Consider the following 27,948-nt stretch of genomic DNA (forward strand, 5'->3'; position numbering starts at 1 on the left):
CCTCCCTCCCTTGCTGGATCAAGAAGGAGGAGACATGGTTGTTCCGTACGTGTGTTGAACGCGGAGGTGCCGTCCGTTCGGTGCTAGGATCTCCGGTGATTTGGATCACGTCGTGTTCGACTACATCATCCCCGTTCTTTGAACGCTTCCACTCGCGATCTACAAGGTACGTAGATGCATCTAATGACTCGTTGCTATATGAACTCATAAATGGATCTTGGTGAAACCGTAGGAATTTTTTTTGTTTTCCGCAACGTTCCCCAAAAGTGGCATCATGAGCTAGGTCTATGCGTAGTTCTTCTTGCACGAGTAGAACACAATTTGTTGTGGGCGTAGATTTGTCAACTTTCTTGCCGCTACTAGTCTTATCTTGCTTCAGCGGTATTGTGGGATGAAGCGGCCCGGACCAACCTTACACGTACGCTTACGTGAGACCGGTTCCACCGACTAACATCCACAAGTTGCATAAGGTGGCTGGCGGGTGTCTGTCTCTCCTACTTTAGTTGAAGCGGATTCGATGAAAAGGGTCCTTATGAAGGGTAAATAGAAGTTGACAAATCACGTTGTGGCTTTCACGTAGGTAAGAAAACGTTCTTGCTAGAACCCTACTTCAGCCACGTAAAACTTGCAAACAACAATTAGAGGACGTCTAACTTGTTTTTGCAGCAAGTGCTTTGTGATATGATATGGCCAAAGTTGTGATGAATGATGAATGATCTATATGTCATGTATGAGATGTTCATGCTATTGTAATAGGAATCACGACTTGCATGTCGATGAATATGACAACCGGCAGGAGCCATAGGAGTTGTCTTTATTTTTTATATGACCTGCGTGTCATTGAAGAACGCCATGTAAACTACTTTACTTTATTACTAAATGCGTTAGTCATAGAAGTAGAAGTAGTCGTTGGCGTGACAACTTCATGAAGACACGATGATGGAGATCATGGTGTCATGCCGGTGACAAGATGATCATGGAGCCCCGAAGATGAAGATCAAAGGAGCTATATGATATTGGCCATATCATGTCACTACTTTATATAATTGCATGTGATGTTTATTATGTTTTATGCATCTTGTTTACTTAGGATGACGGTAGTAAATAAGATGATCCCTTACAAAATTTCAAGAAGTGTTCTCCCCTAACTGTGCACCATTGCTACAGTTCGTCGTTTCGAAGCACCACGTGATGATCGGGTGTGATAGATTCTTACGTTCACATACAACGGGTGTAAGACAGTTTTACACAGCGAAAACACTTAGGGTTAACTTGACGAGCCTAGCATGTACAGACATGGCCTCGGAACACGGAGACCGAAAGGTCGAACACGAGTCGTATGGAAGATACGATGAACATGAGAAAGTTCACCGACTATGACTAGTCCGTCTCACGTGATGATCGGACACGGCCTAGTCGACTCGGATCGTGTAACACTTAGATGACCAAAGGGATGTCAAATCTGAGTGGGAGTTCATTATAATTTGATTAGATGAACTTAATTATCATGAACTTAGTCTAAAATATTTTACAATATGTCTTGTAGATCAAATGGCCAACGTAGTCCTCAACTTCAACGCGTTCCTAGAGAAAACCAAGCTGAAAGACGATGGCAGCAACTATACGGACTGGGTCTGGAACCTGAGGATCATCCTCATAGCTGCCAAGAAAGATTATGTCCTACAAGCACCGCTAGGTGATGCACCTATTCTCCCTGCAGAACAAGACATTATGAACGCTTGGCAGGCACGTTCCGATGACTACTCTCTCGTTCAGTGCGGCATGCTTTACAGCCTAGAGCCGGGGCTCCAAAAGCGTTTTGAGAGACATGGAGCATATGAGATGTTCGAAGAGCTGAAAATGGTTTTCCAAGCTCATGCCCGGGTCAAGAGATATGAAGTCTCCGACAAATTCTTCAGCTGTAAGATGGAGGAAAATAGTTCTGTCAGTGAGCACATACTCACTATGTCTGGGTTACATAACCGCTTGACTCAGCTGGGAGTTAATCTCCCGGATGATGCGGTCATTGACAGAATCCTCCAGTCGCTTCCACCAAGCTACAAGAGCTTTGTGATGAACTTCAATATGCAGGGGATGGAAAAGACCATTCCTGAAGTATTTGCTATGCTGAAATCAGCAGAGGTAGAAGTCAAGAAGGAACATCAAATGTTGATGGTCAATAAAACCACTAAGTTCAAGAAGGGCAAGGGTAAAAAGAACTTCAAGAAGGACGGCAAGGTAGTTGCCACGCCCAGCAAGCAAGCTGCCGGGAAGAAGCCAAAGAATGGACCCAAGCCCGAGACTGAGTGCTTTTATTGCAAGGAAAGTGGTCACTGGAAGCGGAACTGCCCCAAATACTTAGCGGACAAGAAGGCCGGCAAAACCAAAGGTATATTTGATATACATGTAATTGATGTGTACCTTACCAGTAATCGTAGTGACTCCTGGGTTTTTGATACCGGTGCCGTTGCTCATATTTGTAACACACAGCAGGAGCTGCGGTATAAACGGAGACTGGCGAAGGACGAGGTGACGATGCGCGTCTTGAATGGTTCCAAGGTCGATGTGATCGCCGTCGGCACGCTACCTCTAAATTTACCTACAGGATTAGTTTTGAACCTCAATAATTGTTATTTTGTGCCAAGTTTGAGCATGAACATTGTATCAGGATCTCGTTTAATTCGAGATGGCTACTCATTTAAATCCGAGAATAATGGTTGTTCTATTTATATAAGAGATATGTTTTATGGTCATGCTCCGATGGTGAATGGTTTATTCTTTATGAATCTCGAGCGTAATGCTACACATATTCATAGTGTAAGTACCAAAAGATGTAAGATTGATAGTGATAGTCCCACATACTTGTGGCACTGCCGCCTTGGTCACATAGGTGTCAAACGCATGAAGAAGCTCCATGCTGATGGACTTTTAGAGTCTCTTGATTACGAATCATTTGACACGTGCGAACCATGCCTCATGGGTAAAATGACCAAGACTCCGTTCTCAGGAACAATGGAGCGAGCAACCAACTTATTGGAAATCATACATACTGATGTGTGCGGTCCAATGAGTGTTGAGGCTCGCGGTGGCTATCGTTATGTTCTCACCGTCACTGATGACTTGAGTAGATATGGGTATGTCTACTTAATGAAACACAAGTCTGAGACCTTTGAAAAGTTCAAGGAATTTCAGAGTGAAGTTGAGAATCAACGTGACAGGAAAATCAAGTTTCTACGATCAGATCGTGGAGGAGAATACTTGAGTCACGAGTTTTGTACACACTTAAGAAAATGTGGAATAGTTTCACAACTCACGCCGCCTGGAACACCTCAGCGTAATGGTGTGTCCGAACGTCGTAATCGCACTCTATTAGATATGGTGCGATCTATGATGTCTCTTGCCGATTTACCACTATCTTTTTGGGCTATGCTTTAGAGACTGCCGCATTCACTTTAAATAGGGCACCGTCGAAATCCGTTGAGACGACACCGTATGAGTTGTGGTTAGGGAAGAAACCTAAGCTGTCATTTCTAAAAGTTTGGGGATGCGATGCTTATGTCAGGAAACTTCAACCTGAAAAGCTCGAACCCAAATCGGAAAAATGCGTCTTCATAGGATACCCTAAAGAAACTGTTGGGTATATCTTCTACCTCAGATCCGAAGGCAAGATCTTTGTTGCCAAGAATGGGTCCTTTCTGGAGAAAGAGTTTCTCTCGAAAGAAGTAAGTGGGAGGAAAGTAGAGCTTGATGAAGTATTACCTCCTGAACCGGAAAATGGCGCAACTCAAGAAAATGTTCCGGAGGTGCCTACACCGGCTAGAGAGGAAGTTAATGATAATGATCAAGATACTTCTGATCAAGCTCCTACTGAAATTCGAAGGTCCACAAGGACACGTTCCACACCAGAGTGGTACGGCAACCCTGTCTTGGAAATCATGTTGTTAGACAACAGTGAACCTTCGAACTATGAAGAAGCGATGGCGGGCCCGGATTCCGACAAATGGCTAGAAGCCATGAAATCCGAGATAGGATCCATGTATGAAAACGAAGTATGGACTTTGACTGACTTGCCCGTAGAACGGCGAGCCATAGAAAATAAATGGATTTTTAAGAAGAAGACAGACGCGGATGGTAATGTGACCATCTATAAAGCTCGGCTTGTCGCTAAGGGTTATCGACAAGTTCAAGGGGTTGACTACGATGAGACTTTCTCACCGGTAGCGAAGCTGAAGTCCGTCCGAATCATGTTAGCAATTGCCGCATTTTATGATTATGAAATTTGGCAAATGGACGTCAAAACGGCATTCCTTAATGGTTTCCTTAAGGAAGAATTGTATATGATGCAGCCGGAAGGTTTTGTCGATCCTAAGAATGCTGACAAGGTGTGCAAGCTCCAACGCTCGATTTATGGGCTAGTGCAAGCATCTCGGAGTTGGAACATTCGTTTTGATGAGATGATCAAAGCGTTTGGGTTCTCACAGACTTATGGAGAAGCCTGTGTTTACAAGAAAGTGAGTGGGAGCTCTATAGCATTTCTCATACTATATGTAGATGACATACTTTTGATGGGAAATGATATAGAACTTTTGGACAGCATTAAGGCCTACTTGAATAAGAGTTTTTCAATGAAGGACCTTGGAGAAGCTGCTTATATATTAGGCATCAAGATCTATAGGGATAGATCGAGACGCCTCATAGGTCTTTCACAAAGCACATATCTTGATAAGATTTTGAAGAAGTTCAAAATGGATCAGTCCAAGAAAGGGTTCTTGCCTGTTTTGCAAGGTGTGAAATTGAGCTTAGCTCAATGTCCGACCACGGCAGAAGATATAGAAGAGATGAGTGTCATCCCCTATGCCTCAGCCATAGGTTCTATTATGTATGCCATGCTGTGTACCAGACCTGATGTAAACCTTGCCGAAGTTTGGTAGGAAGGTACCAAAGTAATCCCGGCAAGGAACACTGGACAGCGGTCAAGAATATCCTGAAGTACCTGAAAAGGACTAAGGAAATGTTTCTCGTTTATGGAGGTGACGAAGAGCTCGTCGTAAAGGGTTACGTCGACGCTAGCTTCGACACAGATCTGGATGACTCTAAGTCACAGACCGGATACGTGTATATTTTGAATGGTGGGACAGTAAGCTGGTGCAGTTGCAAGCAGAGCGTCGTGGCGGGATCTACATGTAAAGCGGAGTACATGGCAGCCTCGGAGGCAGCACATGAAGCAATATGGGTGAAGGAGTTCATCACCGACCTAGGAGTTATACCCAATGCGTCGGGGCCAATCAAGCTCTTCTGTGACAACACTGGAGCTATTGCACTTGCCAAGGAGCCCAGGTTTCACAAGAAGACAAGGCACATCAAGCGTCGCTTCAACTCCATTCGTGAAAATGTTCAAGATGGAGTCATAGAGATTTGTAAAGTACATACGGACCTGAATGTAGCGGATCCGTTGACTAAACCTCTCCCTAGAGCAAAACATGATCAACACCAGAATTCCATGGGTGTTCGATTCATCACAATGTAACTAGATTATTGACTCTAGTGCAAGTGGGAGACTGTTGGAAATATGACTCTAGTGCAATAATAAAAGCATTATTATTATATTTCTTTGTTCATGATAATTGTCTTCATTCATGCTATAATTGTATTATCCGGAAATCGTAATACATGTGTGAATAACAGACACCAACATGTCCCTAGTAAGCCTCTAGTTGACTAGCTCGTTGATCAATAGATAGTCATGGTTTCCTGGCTATGGACATTGGATGTCATTGATAATGGGATCACATCATTAGGATAATGATGTGATGGACAAGATCCAATCCTAAGCATAGCGTGAGATCGTGTAGTTCGTTTGCTAGATCTTTTCTAATGTCAAGTATCTTTTCCTTCTACCATGAGATCGTGTAACTCCCGGATACCGTAGGAGTGCTTTGGGTGTATCAAACGTCACAACGTAACTGGGTGACTATAAAGGTGCATTACAGGTATCTCCGAAAGTGTCTGTTGGGTTGACACGGATCGAGACTGGCATTTGTCACTCCGTATGACGGAGAGATATCACTGGGCCCACTCGGTAATGCATCATCATAATGAGCTCAAAGTGACCAAGTGTCTGGTCACGGGATCATGCATTACGGTACGAGTAAAGTGACTTGCCGGTAACGAGATTGAACGAGGTATTGGGATACCGACGATCGAATCTCGGGCAAGTAACATATCGATTGACAAAGGGAATTGCATACGGGGTTGATTAAATCCTCGACATCATGGTTCATCCGATGAGATCATCGTGGAGCATGTGGGAGCCAACATGGGTATCCAGATCCCGCTATTGGTTACTGACCGGAGAGCGATCTCGGTCATGTCTACATGTCTCCCGAACCCGTAGGGTCTACACACTTAAGGTTTGGTTACACTAGGGTTGTAGGGATATGTATATGTAGTAACCCGAATGTTGTTTGGAGTCCTGGATGAGATCCCGGACGTCATGAGGAGTTCCGAAATGGTCCGGAGGTAAAGATTTATATATGGGAAGTCCTGTTTCGGGCATCGGGACAAGTTTCGGGGTTATCGGTATTGTACCGGGACCACCGGAAGGGTCCCGGGGGTCCACCGGGTGGGTCCACCTGTCCTGGGGGGCCACATGGGCTGTAGGGGGTGCGCCTTGGCCTGCATGGGCCAAGGAACCAGCCCCACATAAGCCCATGCGCCTAGGGTTTGAGGGGAAGAGTCCTAGGAGGGGAAGGCACCTCCTAGGTGCCTTGGGGGGGGGGGGGCAGGGAAACCCCCCTTGGCCGCCGCCCCCCTAGGAGATTGGATCTCCTAGGGCCGGCCACCCCCCCTTGGCCCTCCTATATATAGTGGGGGAGAGGAGGGACTTCATAGCTTGGCCTTTGGTTGCCTCCTTCTCCCTCTCCAACGCCTCCTCTTCCTACATAGCGCTTGGCGAAGCTCTGCCGGAGGACTGCAGCTCCACCAACACCACGCCGTCGTGCTGCTGCTGGTGCCATCTCCCTCAACCTCTCCTCCCTCCCTTGCTGGATCAAGAAGGAGGAGACGTGGCTGTTCCGTACGTGTGTTGAACGCGGAGGTGCCGTCCGTTCGGTGCTAGGATCTCCAATGATTTGGATCACGTCGTGTTCGACTACATCATCCTCGTTCTTTGAACGCTTCCGCTCGCGATCTACAAGGTACGTAGATGCATCTAATGACTCGTTGCTAGATGAACTCATAGATGGATCTTGGTGAAACCGTAGGAATTTTTTTTGTTTTCTGCAACGTTCCCCAACACCGCTAGCGACGGTGAGCGAGGCGGAGGCATGGGCTTCTTCCCTCTTCCCTTCTTCGTCGGAGCCATGGCAGTAGAAGGGGGGGGGAAGGTGCGAGATTGGATTGAGAGCGGAAGCTGGAGTTCGAGAGGAGGAAGGGCAGAGGACGCTCAGGCGACGACAAGGGGAGCGGCTGTGTGCGACTACGAGTCCGCCTAGCATGGCACAAAATAAGGAGGCGTGGGGGAACAGTGTTGCCCACGTCCAATCAACCGCCACGCGGCACCCAAGGCCGCAGGCTGTTAGGGCCCGCGGCGCTTCGCACTTGCCCTTTCGCCTCTCTGCTGGGCCAAGTCCGGGTGCGCCTTGGGCCAGGGGCTACTGTCGGCGTTCTGGGAATGGGGGTCCCCAGACTTGCCTGCCTGCGGCCTGCGGCGTGGCTCAAAGGGGGCCCAGCATGGCCCATCTTCATCAACACAAGCTCAAGACCCTCGCGAGGGGCCAAGCCTCGCAGGGCGGACGCCAAGGAGCTTCCTCAGGCACGACCTCATCAGGCTGGCTCACGAGGAGGCGGAAAGTTCAAGGCGGGGTACCTCACGAGGTGCCCATGACGCAAGCCATGACGACCAAGGGCGCTAGTCGGGTGCCAGCCCACGCAGTGTCCTCCTTTCCTCTTTGGTGCAAAGGGAGCAAGCGCAGGCGAGAGCATCAAGCAAAGGCATCCATTTCGGTGCAACAAGACCAAGACCAGCCCAACGGCAGGAAGGAAGTCATTGTGGAGCCCAAGTAGGCGTCACCACCAGAGCCTTTGACAGGCGAGGACCAACTTTAGTCAGGATAAGTGTACCCGATGTTCCCCTTGAAAATGGCCAATTGTTGGCGCCCTTCCCGCTCAATATTTGGGAAGAGCCCAGGGCCTTTGCCTATAAATAGGACTAGCCACCACAAGGTAGAAAGGGAGGATCCCCGCCAAGAAACCAGTAGAGAAAGCAACTGAACTCCCCCTAGCAGTTCATTGCACCAACCAAGAACAGACCCTCGCGAGGCTGTTCCTTCTTGTATTGTCCGTCATCAGCCCAAGAGGCAATCCATCATCACCACACACTGGAGTAGGGTATTACACCGCAATGGTGGCCTGAACCAGTATAAACCTTGTGTCTCTTGTGTTATTCCTTTCGTAGTTTAGATCCTAGCGAGGCGGCGAGGAGCAGGTAGGTAGAGGGCGAAATCTCCGCGCGCACCCCAGTGTTCGAACCTCAAGGGTCCTGCCGGAACCCGAAATCCGACACTATTGCAATTTCATATGAGGGAGAGGCATAAGCTAACATAATTTCTCCTCTTGGATTATATGCACTTATGATTGGAACTCTAGCAAGCATCCGCAACTACTAAAGATCATTAAGATAAAACCCAACCAAGCATTAAAGCATCAAGTCCCCTTTATCCTTTACGCTGTGACCCACTTATCCATATTTATGCTTCTGTCACTCAAGCAACGCAGACAATCAGTAAACCATGGACATATTGCAACACCCTAAAGCGGGAATCCCTCACGCTTGCGCGACACGGAGGGCACCATAGGACAGCACCAAAATAAAACACACGGAGGGCACAATTTTTTTTATTTTATTTTTCAAAACTACTAATGGCGCACCAGGTATATTACTAATGGTGCACCTGAACAAGGTGCGCCATTAGTATATAGTAATGGCCCACCACATGCCTGGTGCGCCATTAGTGGCCATATCATCTATAGCCCTTTTCCTAGTAGTCTAGATCATCAATGAACCCAAAGACAAAGGATATCCACTCAAAACATCATAGGATGGCAACACATCATTGGATCATAATATGTGGCATAAAGCACCATGTTCAAGTAGGGATTACAGCGGGGTGCGGGAGAGTGGACCGTGTAAAAGAGATGAGGGTGGTGATGTTGATGAAGACGATCACCGCGGTGATGATTCCCCTCCCGACGGCACTCCGGCGCCACCGAGAGAGAGGAGGAGAGGTTCTCCCCCTTGTGCTTCCTCCTCCATGGCCTCCCCTGGATGGGGAGAGGTTCTCCCTCTGGTCCTCTAGTCCGCGATGATGGCCCCTCCGGGATTCTCCTCCATGGCCTCCGGTGATGATGGGCCCCTCCGGCAGGGTGCCAGAGAGGGTCTAGATTGATTTCTCGTGGCTACAGAGGCTTGCGGCGGCAGAACTTACTATCTAGGCTATTTCCCAAAGTTTTCTGTACTTATAGGAGGAGTTGGCGTTGATGTCACGCTAGGGGGGGCCTCGGGGAGACCATGAGGCAGGTGGCACGCCCCCACCCTCGTGGGGCCCACGGGACTCCCCTCCGGTAGATTTTTGTTCCAGTATTTTTCATATTTTCCAGAAAAAATTTCCGTTGATTTTCAGCATGTTCCGAGATCTTTTATTTCTGCACAAAAACAACACCACAGTAGTTTTGCTAAAAACAGCGTCAGTCTGGGTTAGTTCTAATCAAATCATACCAAAATCATATAAAACTATTATAAACATGGCATGAATACTTCATAAATTATAGATACGTTGGAGGCATATCACTCCATCATTCACGCAGCTCCTCCATCATTCTGTTGAGGTTCTGTAGGAATATCAGTGGCGGCGATCTCATTGCCAGCAATCTCATCACCGGCGATCTCGTCCGAGAGCGCGCGCGGCACTGTCGTGAACCTCCAGCACTCGCAGGTATCGCATCCTGTTTCCCCACATTTGTCTTGCTCATGGCAGCTTCAACCAAACTGCCGCAGTTTTCATCATAGTGGTTAACCTAGCGGGGCGGGTAACCTAGCTTTCCGGCGGTCCAGGCCATCGCAGATCTTGTTCTCGTAGTGCTGCTCGTCATGATATACACAGTGATCACGCGGGCTAAAGTGGGTTTCTTCTTTCTAGGGTTAACCTAGTGTCGGTTGCCGTTGGTTGTGTGCACAACGGCTCCGTTATTTGATGCGGCGGCTTACCTAGGTATCTCGCGATCCAAAGTGATCACGACTGGTGTCGTGGGCTAGGAATCCGGCGGCGCATGTTATCATGGGTAGTGCTGCTTCTCGCGATCCAAAGTGATCATGTACTGGTGCCGTGGGCATCTTCCTTACTAGGGTTGACGTACCTTAACGCTGATGACCGGTGTGGAGAGGGGGAGGATCCATGGGTGGTCAGAGGTCGTTGGCGTCGGTTGTGTGCACGATCTGAATGCCCATTTTGGGCGCTCTTCGGTTGGGGTAGTTTATTTAACATATGTGATCGTGTGCTAGGTGTTGTATATTTCAGCATTTATAATGTTTGCACATGTGATGATACATATTATTTGTTGTAGGAAATGGCAGACGATGAGTTAACTGATATGATGTATGACATGGAGTTTGGAGAACTGATGAAAGACTGGATAGAAGATTGGTCAGATGATGAAAATTCAGATCGTGGAGATAGGTCAGAGAATGGTGACGAATTGGAAGATCTTAATGTGAGTGGCATTATCATGTTGTAATTTTTTGGTGGCATCCGACAATATTATATTTTTGTATTGAAAATTTACAGATGGATGAGCATGATGATGGCAAGGGAAACAATGAGCATGATGATGGTCAGGAAAACAACTCGGAGATCTCGAATGAAGATTACATTAGTCAGGTATGGAAGTGGAATTTTTTGTTGGCATGCAAATTGAATTTATCCTGGAATATTATATGATAAGTACTTATGTATTTGTGTTATATTTTTCAGCTCATTTCCAAATGTCATAATGTGTACGACTATTACGGTGAATCCAACGCGGAGACAGGCCTTGATGACAGATCATTAGCTGCACCTGATTCTGGAGAGTCGTAGTCGTCGGTGATCATGAGTGAGGTATGTATGTAATCAATGTTGTATGTAAGTAATGTTATACCATAGAAAACTGTTTTCATGGCTATGTTATGATTGTGTAGGTGACAGAAGATGAGGGGGAAAAGAATGTCCAAGATACTACCTGTGCAGATGATAAGAGGGATATGTTCATGCAGATAAAACAAATGACTTTTATGTCTCACGATGCTGCGTATGATTTCTACAACATCTATGCTAGAGATAATGGTTTCAACATTAGAAAGAATAAGGTTAGGTATAGCAAAGCCGAGTCACATCATATGCGTTATAGGCGGTTTGTTTGTTCCAAACAAGGAAAACGTGACAGCAGGTTGCTAACCGACGAAGCACATAGCCGTAGGCTCAGACCGAGACACGCTGCCACTGCGAAGCGCACCTGACCGTGAAGCTTGACCAAAAGTGTGGGGTTTGGTATGTTGAAAGTTTTGAGGGCAAGCATAGCCATATCTTGGCAGGACCGGACGAGGTACCTTTTCTTTGGTCCCACAGATAAATCAAAGAGTACCAGAGAGCTGAGATAATTTCCATGGGAGCTGCAGGGATTAGAATTCACGACATGATGGATTCCTTCATCAGCAAACATGTATAGTATGGCGGTGTTGGTTTTACCAGGCGTGAAATATACAACCTTTGCGCCAGGGAGAAGAGGAAGCTTCTTTCAAAGGTGATGCTGCCATAGCCATAGGTATCATGGCCAGTAGGAAACAGAGGGATTCTAGCTTCTTTTTCGAGTACAAGCCAGATAAGGAAGGACAGATGAATAGGATGTTTTGGTGTGACTCCCAGTCTCGTCATGACTATGAGGACTTCGGCGACATGCTTGTATTTGACAGCACATACAAGATGAACCGGTATGGTATGTCATTCATAACTTTTGTTGGTCTTACAATCATCGGAAGACCACTATTTTTTCTTGTGCCATAGTTTCGGACAAGACCGAAGAGACATATGTGTGGCTGCTTGCTACCTCTTGAGCATGCATTGGTTTTCCCTTGAAGAGGAAAGGGTGATGCAACAAAGTAGCGTAAGTATTTCCCTCAGTTTTTTGAGAACCAAGGAATCAATCCAGTAGCAGGCTACACTCAAATCCCTCGTACCTGCACAAACAAATAAGAACCTTGCAACCTATGCGATAAAGGGGTTATCAATCCCTTCACGGCCACTTGCAAAAGTGAGATCTGATAGAGATAATAAGATAAATATTTTTGGTATTTTTATGTTATAGATTGAAAAGTAAAGATTGCAAGATAAAATAGATCGGAAAGTTATATGAAGGAAAATAGACCCGGGGGCCATAGGTTTCACCAGTGGCTTCTCTCAAGAGAGCATAAGTATTACGGTGGGTGAACAAATTACTGTCGAGCAATTGATATAAATGTGCATAGTTATGAGAATATCTAGGCATGATCATGTATATAGGCATCACGTCTGTGACAAGTAGATCGAAACGATTCTGCATCTACTTCTATTACTCCACACATCGACCACTATCCAGCATGCATCTAGAGTATTAAGTTCATAAGAACATAGTAACGCATTAGGCAAGATGACATGATGTAGAGAGATAAACTCATGCAATATGATATAAACCCCATCTTTTTATCCTCCATGGCAACAATACAAGACGTGCCTTGCTGCCCCTGCTGTCACTGGGAAAGGACACCGCAAGATTGAACCCAAAGCTAAGCACTTCTCCCATTGCAAGAAAGATCAATCTAGTAGGCCAAACTAAACTGATAATTCGAACAGACTTGCAAAGATAACAAATCATGCATAAAAAAATTCAGAGGAGATTCAAATATTGTTCATAGATAATCTTGATCATAAACCCACAATTCATCGGATCTTGACAAACACACCGCAAAAAGTATTACATCGAATATATCTCCAAGAAGATCAAGGAGAACTTTGTATTGAGATCCAAAGAGAGAGAAGAAGCCATCTAGCTAATAACTATGGACCCGAAGGTCTCAGGTAAACTACTCACAGTTCATCGGAGAGGCTATGGTGTTGATGTAGAAGCCCTCCATCATCGATTCCCCCTCCGGCAGAGCGCCGGAAAAGGCCCCAAGATAGGATCTCACGGGTACGAAAGGTTGCGGCGGTGGAAATAGGGTTTCATGGTGCTCTTGGATGTTTTCAGGATATATGAGTATATATAGGTGAAAGAAGTAGGTCGGTGGAGCCACGAGGGGCCCACGAGGGTGGGGGGTGTGCCTACCTCCCTGGGCGCGCCCTCCTACCTCGTGGCCGCCTCGTTGCTTCCTTGATGTCCACTCCAAGTCTCCTCGATTGCATTCATTCCAAAAACTATTCTCCCGAAGGTTTCATTCCGTTTGGACTCCGTTTAATATTCCTTTGTTGCGAAACACTGAAATAGGCAGAAAAAACAGCAATTTGCACTGGGCCTCCAGTTAATAGGTTAGTCCCAAAAATAATATAAAAGTGCATAATAAAGCCCATTAAAGATCCAAAACAGATAATATAATAGCATGGAACAATCAAAAATTATAGAAACATTGGAGACGTATCAAGCATCCCCAAGCTTAATTCCTGCTCGTCCTCGAGTAGGCAAATGATAAAAACAAAAATTTTGATGTGGAATGCTACCTGTCGGTGTCAAAACCGGCGGATCTCGGGTAGGGGGTCCCGAACTATGCGTCTAGGCGGATGGTAACAGGAGACAAGGGACACGATGTTTTTACCCAGGTTCGGGCCCTCTCGATGGAGGTAAAACCCTACTCCTGCTTGATTGATATTGATGATATGGGTAGTACAAGAGTGGATCTACCACGAGATCAAGGAGGCTAAACCCTAGAAGCTAGCCTATGCTATGATTGTTGTAATGGTTGTTCGTCCTACGGACTAAAACCCCCTGGTTTATATAGACACTGGAGAGGGCTAGGGTTACACAGAGTCGGTTACAATGGTAGGAAATCTACATATCCGTATCGCCAAGCTTGCCTTCCACGCCAAGAAAAGTCCCATCCGGACACGGGACGAAGTCTTCAATCTTGTATCTTCATAGTCTTGGAGTCCGGCCGATGATGATAGTCCGGCTATCCGGACACCCCCTAGTCCAGGACTCCCTCACTACCTAACATAATTTTCAATGTAATTCTCTTTATTGTGGCATCAATGTTCAGATCCAAAAGATTCAAGATAAAAGTTTAATATTGACATAAAAATAGTAATACTTCAAGCATGCTAACCAAAAAGTTTATGTCTTATCAAAATAGCATAGAGAAAGCTTATCCCTACAAAATCATATAGTTTGGCCATGCTTCATTTTCGTCACACAAAATGCTCCCATCATGCAGAACACCAGTTTCAGCATGGCAATTGGTTCATACTTTTTAACGCGCTTCAGCCTTTTCAACCCTCACGCAATACATGAGCGTAAGCCATGGACATAGCACTGTGGGTGGAGTAGAGTATGATGATAGGGATTATGTGAGAAAACAAAAAAAGAAAGTCTCACATTAACGCGGCTAATCAACGGGCTATGGAGATGCCCATCAATTGATGTCAATACGAGGAGTAGGGATTGCCATGCAACGGATGCACTAGTGCTATAAATGTATGAAAGCTCATCAAAAAGAAACTAAGTGAGTGTGCATGCAACTTGCCTGCTCACGAAGACCTAGGGCATTGAGGAAGCCCATCATTGGAATATACAAGGCAAGTTCTATAATGAAAAATTCCCACTAGTATATGAAAGTGGCAAAATAAGAAACTCTGTATCATGAAGATCATGGTGCTATTTTGAAGCACAAGTGTGGAAAAAGGATAGTAACATTGTCCCATCTCTCTTTTTCTCTCATTTTTTATTTGGGCTTCTTTGGCCTCTTTTTTTCCTTTTTTTATTTCATCTGGAGTCTGAACCCAACTTGTGGCGGAATCATAGTCTCCATCATCCTTTCCTCACATGGGACAATGCTCTAATAATGGAAATCATCACACTTCTATTTATTTACAACTCAAGAATTACAACTCAATACTTAGGACAAAATATGACTCTATGTGAATGCCTCCGGCGGTGTACCGGGATATGCAATGAATCAAGAGCGACATGTATGAAAGAATTATAAAGGTGGGTTTGCCAAAAATACGATGTCAACTATATGATCATGCAAAGCAATATGACAACGATAGAGCGTGTCATAATAAACGAAATGGTGGAAAGTTGCATGACAATATATCTCGGAATGGCTATGGAAATGCCATAATAGGTAGGTATGGTGGCTGTTTTGAGGAAGATGTAAGGAGGTTTATGTGTGATAGAGCGTATTGTATCACAGGGTTTGGATGCACTGGCGAAGTTTGCACCAACTCTCAAGGTGATAAAGGGCAATGCACGGTAACGTAGAGGCTAGCAAATTGCGGAAGGGTAAGAGTGCGTATAATCCATGGACTCACATTAGTCATAAAGAACTCATATACTTATTGCAAAAGTTTATTAGCCCTCGAAGCAAAGTATTACTATGCATGCTCCTAGGGGAAGGGTTGGTAGGAGTTAACCATCGCACGATCCCGACCTCCACTCACAAGGAATGCAATCAAAGAACACCCCATGCTTCAAATTTGTCACACAACATTCACCATACATGCATGCTATGACAATTGCCAACTTTAACACAAGTATTTCTCAATTTCATAATTACCCAACTAGCATGACTCTAACATGACCACCTTTATATCTCAAAACAATTATCAACAAATTAATCATACTGTTTAATGCACTCCATATGAAAGTTTTTATTTTACCCAACTTGGATGCCCATCATATTAGGACTAATTTTATAACCAAAGCAAATTACCATGCTGTTCTAAAAGACTCTCAAAATAATATAAGTGAAGCATGATAGATCAATAATTTATACAAAATAAAACCACCACTGTGCTAAAAATAGGTATAAGTGAAGCACTAGAGCAAAATTGTCTAGCCCAAAAGATATAAGTGAAGCACATAGAGTATTCTAATAAATTCCGATTCATGTGTGTCTCTCCAAAAGGTGTGTACAGCAAGGATGATTGTTATAAACTAAAAACCAAAGACTCAAATCATACATGACGCTCCAAGCAAAACACATATCATGTGGTGAATAAAAATATAGCCTCAAGTAAAGTTACCGATAGACGAAGACGAAAGAGGGGATGCCTTCCGGGGCATCCCCAAGATTAGGCTTTTAGTTGTCCTTGAATTTTACCTTGGGGTGCCTTGGCATCCCCAAGCTTAGGCTCTTTCCAGTCCTTATGCCCTCCTACCTCGTGGCCGCCTCTTTGCTTCCTTGACATCCACTCCAAGTCTCCTGGATTGCGTTCGTTCCAAAAACGATTCTCCCAAAGGTTTCATTATGTTTGGACTCCGTTTGATATTCCTTTTCTGCAAAACACTGAAATAGGCAAAAAAACAGCAATTTGCACTGGGCCTCCGGTTAATAGGTTTGTCCCAAAAATAATATAAAAGTGCATAATAAATCCCATTAAACATCCAAAAAAGATAATATAATAGCATGGAACAATCAAAAATTATAGATACGTTGGAGACGTATCACTGCTGCAGACTTTTTGAGGTCCATATGTCAAAAGATGCCAATGAGTGTTATCACGGACGCCGACGCTGTGATGATCAAGAGAATTCGTAAAGTCTTGCTAGACATGTGGCACCGTATATGTACCTGGCATATAGAAAAAAATATGTAGATTCACCTCAGTCACAAGTCCTTGAAGGAGTTCTGAACTCTATTGTACTACAGCAGGTCCACGACCATGTTTGAGGAGAGATGGCATGCGTTTTCCAAAAGATGGTAGTCAGAAAAAACAGTAACATGGTTGAGACAGATGTATAAGAAGAGGAGACTGTGGGCCGTGGTTTATCTGACATAGGGATTTTTGGCTTGGCATGAAAAGCAACCAGAGGAGTGAAAGTCTAAACTCATGCCTTCACCTCCACCTAGATGGTGAAATGACCCTGGTGGATATGATTTTGCACTATGAGAACGTCGTTGTACGTATCCATGAGAATGAGGCACGAGATGACTACACGGCCTCACAGATATTACCAGTGCCCGTTACGAGCTCAAGGGAACTTGAGATAGCTGCTTCTCACGTCTTCACTCCAGCAAACCTCTATATGTTGCAACTTGATCTGAGGAAACTTGGCGGCATGGAGATTGTAGAAATAAAGCTCGGAGACGGATCGCAACAGTACTTTGTGGCCTGGAAGAATAACCGGAAGAGCCGTTTTTGGGCGGAGTACACACCAGTAAATTCCGCAGAAACTATAAGGTGCAGCTCCAGAAGAATCATTCGAAAGGGTCTACCTTGCAAGCACATTTTCCATGTACTGAAGTACTTGAATATATCTAGAATACCAAAGTGTTTAGTTCTTGTGCGGTTCACGAAAGACACAAGGTTGGGACTGCCCGCGAGGCGCACAAGCAATCTGTTGGGATTTGGATGGACTGGCGCAGCTGAAAGAATGAAATATAGCCAGGTCAGTGTGTTGGCTTCAGAAGCTATGCATGCAGCATGCAAACACCCAGCTTTGTGGGATCAGTTACACGAAAGTTTGAAGGTCGTGATAGCTAAGAACCATGAGTATGATCGGCTAAAGGAAAATTTGAGTAAGAAAATGGCTGATCTCAGTAGGTGGTGCAATTGAATATGTAGACGATGGTGAAGGCAACATAGTTGAAGTTCAAGATCCTATTAAAGTGTCAACGAAAGGTGCAACTAAGGTAGATGAGAACTGCCCTATGTTGAAAAATGGTAGGCCACTTTCCTATGACGAGATCAGAATCAGGTGCGGCACATGCAAATTGCTAGGGCACACTAAACGCAGCAAGAAATGCAAACTAAATAAGAAGTAAGTTTTTGTATGCATTGTAGGTTATAATTGTTTTTAACTTGTCATTCATTAACTTTTCCTGTAGTCATGTGCTGAAACATGGTGGGCGAAGAAGAGTAGAACACTTGCTAGAGTTATGTACGGATGAATCCAGTGATCTAATAGTTAGGTGTTTACAATGTGTTACTGAATACATGATGTAGACACTTCCAAGAGGCCAAGACCTTGAGATAGCGCTTGTAGCATATATGGACTAAACAAGACGCGGTGACTAGGGACTTTAATGATGGAAAATGCATAGCATTTTAGCCATTGTAATGATGGCATCTTTTGTGTTGTCCACTCGAGTTATATTATATTAGAAAACTAGACGATACCCCGCACGTTGTTGCGGGAATGTTTTGCAATATATTCATAGAGAAATGGTTACGTGGAACATGTGTACGTTGTTGCGGGAATCTTTTTTATTGCATGTTGTGGTGGACCTTTCTCCATGCATGTTGAATGATGAGGTGGCAAACTTGCATGTTAAGAGAAATAGGTTAGTGGGGGCTAGTTGTTTAGATATAGAAGATGTAATTATGTGTGGTAATTATTATTATTATTTTCACTACTCTGGTTCACCACCATTTAGATATAGAAGATACCAGCTCACTTGGGTATAGAGTATAGACTTGGTACCAAAAAACCCACCATTTTCCCCACATACAGAAAAGAAAAACCCACCATTTTATGGCTTGTTCTGTAACTCGGTCCACTTGTCACGATGACATGGACGGGGGGCGACGGATGCCGTTAGATGGCGCGACACACGGTGGCTCCCTTTGCCAAGCCCATTTAACATTTTTTATTTTGATTACAGCCCGTTTAAATGGGCCGCGCTGGCCACCTGGTCTGGGCGGTTCTTCCCTCGCGATCACCAGGCGCGTTCTGTCTATCCACTGCGACCGTCGCCGCCGCCATCGATCCACGTCTTGCCGCCGGTTGCATTATGCCATGGTTACGTGGAGCAACGAGTCGAGCTCTTCTTCGAACAGCGAATCTGTGACTAGCCTGCAGGTACACTCCTACTATATAATCTCCAGATAGTGCTAGGCTTAGGGTTAGGGTTCTTCATTTCCGGTTTTTAACGCAGGGCATTGATTTGTGCATTATCTTTGTTGTTTCGTTTAGCTTCCTATGACTATCCCTTGCTATGAATGGAGTGGCATTGCTCACGATCTGTCTTCTCGTTGTCTGCATCAAGAACCTTGCGTCAGGCTAGTTGCTTTTGATTCCTTGGACACTCGCAGAAGTTTTCTTGCATGTGGTCAGAAGGTATGTTTTTTCGTACTGTAAATATATGTTTACATTAGCTCGTGCTCGATTTACTTCGCGGTAATCCATGTTCTGCCCATAATTGCATACAATTTCAATTAATTTGTGCATTTACAAAGTCCGTATTTATGTTGTCTTTTTTACGGTGTAATATTTGTTTTAGCCCATAATAGCATATACTTGTTGTTAATTGATCCATATATATATATATATATATATATATATATGTGTGTGTGTGTGTGTGTGTGTGTGTGTGTGTGTGTGTGTGTGTGTGTGCGTGTGTGTGTCATTGCATGCTACATTTTTTGTTTACATGATTGAGACCATATTTGTAGTGCATTGCATGTAATTGTAGTGCATTTGTGCATATATGATTGAGATCATATTTTTTTCATACTGTAGGAACAAGTGAAATGTAACTATGTGGAATGGGTAGACCCAGAGTGGTCAGTGGCTACGAAGTTCTGCCTCATAGAACTGTGGAGCATGTATGACGAGAAGCTGAGACAGAATGTTAGGAATGCTGAAGAAAATTTCAAGTTAATTGGAGAAAAGCGGAGGACGGAGGAAGAGCTAAGATTTTTCAAAATGGACTTTGCTAAAATGGTGGCTGGTAAGAAGGATGCTCTCAGGCAGTTGGGCAATGTGTCACACCCTAGCTAGTCATGCATCAGAGTGTGTGCATCATGTTTAAAATTCCATTTAAATTGAAATGGGGATTTGTGAAACCCTCAGAATCATTTTTGAAAATGATCCAAATAAAAATTTCTCCAAAAGGGTCCAAGAAAATGCTCATGTTGCTCTCTGAAAATATTGGACAGAGATAAAAATCAAACCAATATTTTTAAGAGCTCATAGGTATTTATTTTGGGCATTTGGAATTAATGCATAAATATTTGCATTGGAAATATATTAATTATATATATTAATATATGTCCAAATATTATGCCAATTATAAAGGAGCTCTGGAATAATATATCTAGCTCCTGCAAAAATTGGCATAAGTTAAATAAATGATTTAATATATTATTTAAATCAAAACAAATGTCAGAAATTAGAAAACAGAAAAATAAATAACAGGAGGAGCTTACCTGGGCTCCTCCACTGTGCGGCCCAGCCAGCTGGCCGGCCCAGCCAGCAGGCGGCCCAGCCCGCCTCCCTCCTCTGTCGTCTTCGTCCTCGACAGAGGGAGGGGAGTGTGGCCGGCGCGCGCGCGCGCGCCACCGTGCCACGCCACCTGCTCGGCTGCCTGCCTGCCCTCCCCTCCTCGCTCGATGCCCCGGACGACGCCACGCCCCCCCTGCTCTCTCTCACTCTCCCTCAGCTCCTCCCTCCCCTCCCTCGCTCTCTCATTCACACGGCCGAACACCACCCTCGCCGCCGTTCGCCATAGCAGCCGTCACCGGCCACCCCTCGCTCCCTCGACTAGCTCAGGAGCTCCGCCTCGATCCCCTCTTCCTCCCCACCGCTCCACGGGTCTCCGGAAGCCCTGCATCGCCGCCTACGTCGCCGTTCCCCTCCTCGGCCACCGGAGGTCATCGCCGTCGATTCGCTGCACTCCGGCCGTCCCCGAGCCCGCTAACCATCCCTGCAGCTCTGCGGTGAGCCACTGATTCGATTCCCCCTCGCCCCGTCGTCCCTAGCCTTCTGTAGCTGCCGCCCCCTTGAGCTCCGAAGCTCGACGCCGCCGGCGATGTCGCCGTCGTGGCCACAGGCACCGTAGCGCCCAACCGAGCACACCATCGTGCTCCACACCTCACTAGGAGCACGCAGCACGCACCAACGCCTCCCCAAACACCCTGCAACGCCGTTTCCGACCGCACCCGAACTCCGGCCGCCGCTCACGAGCTCGCCGTCGACGGTACAGGCCACCTCAGGCACGGCCACCACCACCGTTCGACGCGCGGGAGCAAGAGCTCTCCAACGAGCCCAAGCACGGCCTCGCCCGTGCCCTGTAGCGCGATCCCGCATCGCGCCGCCGTCTCGGGCCTCGCCGGCGTCATGTCGCCGGTGGGTTTGACCCACCTTGACCACGGCAGGACCCCCCCTGTGTCCCTGACAAGTGGGCCCAGCCCTGCAGCTAATTAGGATTAGCACTAACCGAATCAGTTAAACTAACTACCCCCCCTGACACTGACAGTGGGCCCCAGCGCCACTAATTCCTAATTAGGATTAAGTTAACCCTGTTAAACCCCCCTGTCACTGACGTGTGGACCCCACACGTCAGGTTTGACCTCATCCAGCCGCAGTTGACCACTGACGTCATGCTGACGTCATGCTGGCGCAATATATATATTTCTGGATTTAATTTAATCAGGAAATTCCAGAATATTATTTAAACTTCAAAAATTCATAACTTTTATTCTGTAACTCCAATTTGGACAAATTATATATGAAAAATGATCAGAAAAATCCAATCTATCCATCTGTACCATTTTCATGCATGATCAAACAAGTTAAATTGATGTTTTAAGCAGAATAAGGAATAGCACTTTAAAAGGCCATGTTTGAGTTTGAAATTTGAATCTTTGATTCAAATTTGTTCAAACCCTTCTGGTCTTAGTTGCATTAGCCCAACACACTCATATTGCTATGTTTCATGCATGCATCATATTGTTGCACATTGTTTGGTGATGGTTGTGTATCGGTGTCCTTTGCGACAGGTTCTGCCTCCGAGGAGTACCGTGATTACCCTAACGAAGAACCGTATCAGTGCATCGAACCATCAGGCAAGCAACCAACCATTTGATCATATCGATACAATCCCATGTTCTCGCTCCTGCTCTCTTTTACTGCATTAAGACAACGTGTTTCAAACTGCTGTGTGCTACGGTAGTTGAACCCATTTCCTCTGCATGACCTGTCATTGCCACAGTAACTAGATGAAACCCACTAGCATGTGTAGGAGTTGATTGAGCCATATGTATGTGTTGTTCCTACCTTGCTATGCCTGCTATGCTTAGAGTCGTGTCAGGTCTGGTTCATCTGGGTGATGGCTAGAGTGAAATGACTATGTCGGTAATGAGAGTGGTGTGGTGAACACGATTTGGTAAAGGTATCGATGAGAGGCCATGTAGGAGTACATGGTGGGTTGTTTCATTGAAGCCGACCTTAAGCACTGAGATCTGTATGTGTGATTTAAGAATCAGCTACTACCATGCATTGGGCCCGAAACCAATGGACCCTCTCGGCTTCTTATTCACCCTAGTTCTCCATCCAGGAGTTGCAAGTAGTTTCTGGTGTTTGTAGCCTACTGGAGGCCGTGGACAGCGCTGACCGTAGGGGTGGGCTGTGATGCGGTAGGTACGTGGCACGGTGTACCGAATACCCGTTAGGTATCTCGGGAACCCTGTTCACATCGTTCGGGGCCGTATGGGAAACCTCGGCCGGACTCCCTGCGGATGGAACCTGGATAGGCGATAAACCTAGACTAGAGGCTTAGGTGATTAGGTAGGTCGTGGCTGACACCCACGTTGGGCTTCCGCTTGAAGGTTGCCGAGTACATGTCGTGTAAACGACGGTAAGTGGTGAGAGCGTGTATGAAGGAGTACACCCCTGCAGGGTTAACATGATCTATTCGAATAGCCGCGTCCGCGGTAAAGGACTACTTGGTTGCCTATACAGTTCATAGACAAGTAAATGGAAACTACTAAAAGCCTCAAGATAAGTGTGAGTGCCGAGGATGGCTCTTCCGTAGGAAGACGGAGGTGGATCCTCGGTAGTGTATTGAAGTGGTGAGTAGTGGACTCGTGTGCGCAAAACCATTTGAAGTTGGAGTATCGTAGGATAGTTTAGCCAAGAGTCAAAGCTGGCTTGCTGCAATAACTCCACCAACCCTTCTTGATACTATGCATGTATGTAGGATCTGATGTAAGACTTGCTGAGTACCTTTGTACTCATGTTGCTATAATTTACATTTTTACAGAAGACGCTGCAACCCCTTCTGATGGGTTCTATGTAGACGTTGACATCAACGAGTAGGCTAAAGACCCAGGTGGTGACCCTGAGCTTGTGAAGGACCATGTAGTATAGCTAGGCTTTCCAAGCCTCTTTTATTTCACTAGTTGTCTGTACTCAGACAAGTTACTTTCGCTGCTGGTTTGTATGACTGTATGACTTGAATGGTGGGTCGTGAGACCCGTACCTTTGTGTATGTTATGTATGACTCCCTGAGCCTTAAATAAAGTACTTGTGTCGTAGAGTCATGTTGTGATGCTTCGTTGTATTTGCACATATCGAGCATATTGTGTGTATGATTGAAATGCTTGGTATGTGTGGGATCTGACTATCTAGTTGTTTATCTTTAGTAGCCTCTCTTACCGGGAAATGTCTCCTAGTGTTACCGCTGAGCCATGGTAGCTTGCTACTGCTCTGGAACACTTAGGCTGGCCGGCATGTGTCCTTCTTCGTTCCTGTGTCTGTCCCTTCGGGGAAATGTCACGCTTTGAGTACCGGAGTCCTGTTAGCCCGCTACAGCCCGGTTTACCGGAGTCCTGCTAGCCTAGTGCTACAGCCCGGACCCATTTGCTGATGACCGACACATTCGAAGCTGGGTCATGGATGCCTGTCCCTGTAAGTCTGTGCCACTTTGGGTTTACGACTAGTCATGTCAGCCCGGGCTCCTTATCATATGGATGCTAGCGACACTATCATATACGTGAGCCAAAAGGCGCAAACGGTCCCGGGCAAAGGTAAGGCGACACCCGCGGGATACCGTGCGTGAGGCCGCAAAGTGATATGAGGTGTTACCGGCTAGATCGATGTGACATCGAGTCGGGGTCCTGACAGGGTTGGTATCAGAGCCGGACTGCCTGTAGGTTCTCCAAGCCAAACTGGTCGATGTTGAGTCTAGAAATTCTTTAGTTATATGTAGGGGAATTGTTTGTGGGTTGGAACGTAAGGCTCTTTTTACTCCTTTATCTTATGACATTCTGATCTGAGTCAGTCCATTCTTCCACCGGGGGTTAAGGAATTAGGATCTGTTCTCTCTATCAGGATCACGTGTTACTAATCAGTAGTACCTTATAAGTTTGATGATTCAAGCCTAGTTCAGTTCTACTACCATATTATGTTGTTAGAATGGATTCAGAACTTTGATATGATGATGTTGAGTGTGTACGAAATCCTTTGTCAAATGTCTCAAAAATCCTTCTTGAGCATTTACAGCTGTTATGCTGCCGAAATTTTGCTAGAAATTCTAATGCCCTTGCATTATGATTGTGCTTTCAGATGGCCACTCGCGACCTCAATCAAGTGGTTCGCCTGACTCGATGCCTAGATGTACCCGGCCATACTGCCAAGTTGGTCAGGGTAATGACTGAGGCCGGATACTGTTGGTATCCTGAGTACACGGTCGAGGAGCAATTTCGGGACTTCAATATAAGCCAGTATCTCTGCACTGTCCGGATATTTCCATCTTATCCTGGATCCACCGAGCCCCTTCACTGCTCCTATGGACTCGGGGTTACTATTGAGATGGCTGTGCAGGACGCCGCCTACTCTATGATGACCATTATGCGAGTCAGATCTGGTCTATTTCGGGACTCTGATTTCCGGTATATGCCAGGATCACTTCCGGGAGCACAAGGGTATCTCCAAGCTATCTATGCTGACCCCACTCAGGAGGATTCACGGACTCGCACCACTGCTGAGATGCTCGAGGATAAGGACCGTGAAAATCGGGCCTTGAGGTTAGAGCTCTTCAATACCCGTGCTGACCACTGGGCCACTTTGACTCGGTTCGCACCGGCGGTGCAAGCTGGATATTCAGATATGCGCGATCTCTATCCTGTGAGATCTGCTCTGCCAGACGTGATGGTTTGGCGTGATGTAGGAGGCATCACCCCACCTCGCGGTCCCCGCAGGCCACCGTCTGTTGGTCCAAGGCCTCATCCTAGCCCCTATGGTCCACAAGCTCCGCGAGATCGTCTGTTTCCGGATGATCATGTTGAGCTTCCAGGCTATGGAGGTGACTTCTACGAGGACTACTACGGATCGGTCTGAGTTAGTGGTAGTATCACTAGTTCGCACTAGCTGTGTCGTCTATCGTCCCGCGTGACTCGTGGGATATGACCTAGTTTGTACTCTTTCCGGAGGAGTAGAAAAATAATGTATAGGAGCTTGGAATGCCTCTGATGAGATGTAATCCTTTTCTCACCGTAATAGTACTTTGTTTGGTCTTGTACTAAACCCTGTATGGTGTGTATGACGATGGAATAAAAGAAGCAGTTTCTGTTTTTACCATGTCATACGGATGATCATCTTGCATTTCGAGTTATTCCTTACATTCTGTATCCTATGTCGGAATTTTATCATTCTGACTAAATCATTGTCTTGTTTACCTAGGATGGTCAACACGCGCGCTAACCCTGCTTCTCAAGAGCAGGCCGAAGGCAGTGAAGGCAGGAATGAAAATTTGCCTCATCCTCCTTCCCTAGCCGAGGTTATGATGGAAGCTGAGAGAAACAAGCGGGAGACCAACCGTTTGTTGGAGCGTATTGAACAGAACACAGCACACCATCAGAGGGTTAACGTGGTGTCACTCAGTGATTTTATCAAATTGCATCCACCCACGTTCCACCACTCCGTCGAGCCTCTCGACGCTGATGACTGGCTTCGCAGTATCGCTCACAAACTGCGTTCCGCGCTGGTAGCGGAGGCTGACAAGGTCACCTTTGCTGCATATCATCTTGAAGGCCCCGCCAGTCTATGGTGGGAGAATTATGGAGCTATGCGCCCAGCGGGCCATGTCACTACTTGGGCTGAATTCAGCGAGGCTTTCCGTGAACATCACATTCCGGAGGGTCTCATGGACCGTAAACGTGAAGAATTTTGCAGTTTCACCCAAGGCCGACTTTCTGTGGATGTTTACAGCAGGGAGTTTGGTAATCTCGCACGATATGCAACCGAGGAAGTTTCTACTGACGCCAAGAAGCAAGCAAGGTTCCGTAAGGGCCTTAGTCCTGAGCTTCGCCGTGACCTCCGTCTGCATGAGTGCACATCTTTTCAGAAAATTGTTAACAAAGCCATCAGTGCTGAAGCTGGTCAGACTGACTATGACGCAACACGCAAGCATGGCCATGACATGGGATCCTCATCCGGTGCTGGTCCTCAGAAGCGCCGCGTGTGGGTACCCAACACCGCCCTGCCACCCAGGTTCACACCGAGGCCATCTTTCCAGGCGCCTCGCCCTGTTCAACAGTCTGCTCCGGCCAAGCCCTATGGGGGTCCAACTAACAATGCTCCTCCACGTACCAGTTCCGTGACTTGTTTCAAGTGTGGGGAATCTGGTCACTATATGCGTGAGTGTCCCCAGACCAACCCCAACCAGTCTGCTAAAGCTGTTGGCCGTGGCAAGCCGACAGGAAAAATATTCCACGCCAAGCCGGTCACCGCTTCACGTGGCCATGTCAACTGTATCTCTGCCGAAGAAGCTCAAGAGGATCCCAACGTCGTTCTCGGTACGCTTCTTGTTAATTGCCACCCGGCATCTGTTCTTTTCGATACAGGAGCCTCTCATTCTTTTATATCTGAAAACTATGCTTGCTTGCATAACGTCGCATTCGGTGATATGCCAACCTCTATGGTAATTCAAACTCCGGGATCCAAATGGCAAACTTCTAGAGTAAGCCATGGAAATGAAATCCAAGTCGACAGACTTGTTTTCCTCGCGTCTTTGATAGCCCTTAAATCTTCAGATATTAATATCATTTTGGGTATAGACTGGATGTCAGCTCATCAAGCCAAAATTGATTGCTTCTCTAGGACTGTTCAACTCACCCATCCTTCGGGGAAGATAGTCAATGTCTTGACCCGAATATCCAAGCGACAATTATATTCTCTTAACGCCAGCCCTTTGCCAGACCTTGAGGACGTTCCGGTAGTCCGTGACTTCCCGGATGTCTTCCTAGAGGAATTGCCAGGTGTTCCACCTGACAGAGATGTTGAGTTCGTAATAGACCTCATTCCAGGAACCGTTTCGATTGCTAGAAGACCTTATAAGATGGCACCACTAGAACTAGCCGAGCTTAAGAAACAACTCGATGAGTCCTTGAAAAAGGGTTTCATCCGACCTAGTTCATCTCCGTGGGCTTGCCCCGTCCTATTCGTCAAGAAGAAGGATGGTACGGACCGGATGGTTGTAGATTACTGACCTGTCAATTTGGTCACAATCAAGAACAAATATCCGCTTCCCAGGATCAACGACCTGTATGATCAGCTCGCTGGATCCTCAGTCTTCTCCAAGATGGATTTGAGGTTGGGCTACCATCAAATCAAAATCAGAAACGGGGACATTCCTAAAAAGGCCTTTGTTACTCGTTATGGCCAATACGAGTACACCGTCATGTCCTTCGGTTTAACCAACGCTCCAGCCACCTTTTCTCGGTTAATGAACTCAATCTTCATGGAGTATTTGGATAAATTCGTCGTGGTTTACCTCGATGATATACTCATCTACTCCAAGAACGAGGAAGAACATGCCGAACATTTAAGGCTAGTGTTGAAGAAACTTCGAGAGCATCGCCTTTATGCCAAATTTTCTAAATGTGAATTCTGGTTGTCAGAAGTGACCTATCTGGGTCATGTAATATCTAGTAAAGGTATTGC

The 27,948-nt window shown here is 46.0% G+C and overlaps 1 pseudogene; it reads left to right on the top strand.

Moving 5' to 3' along the window:
* Window positions 1-10,623: 10,623 nt before the first annotated feature.
* LOC119292755 overlaps window positions 10,624-27,948 on the top strand; it is a 48,349-nt pseudogene continuing 31,024 nt past the window's right edge.

The sequence above is a fragment of the Triticum dicoccoides genome, chromosome 4B, assembly GCF_002162155.2.
Source record: "Triticum dicoccoides isolate Atlit2015 ecotype Zavitan chromosome 4B, WEW_v2.0, whole genome shotgun sequence".
Taxonomy (NCBI): Eukaryota; Viridiplantae; Streptophyta; class Magnoliopsida; order Poales; family Poaceae; genus Triticum; species Triticum dicoccoides.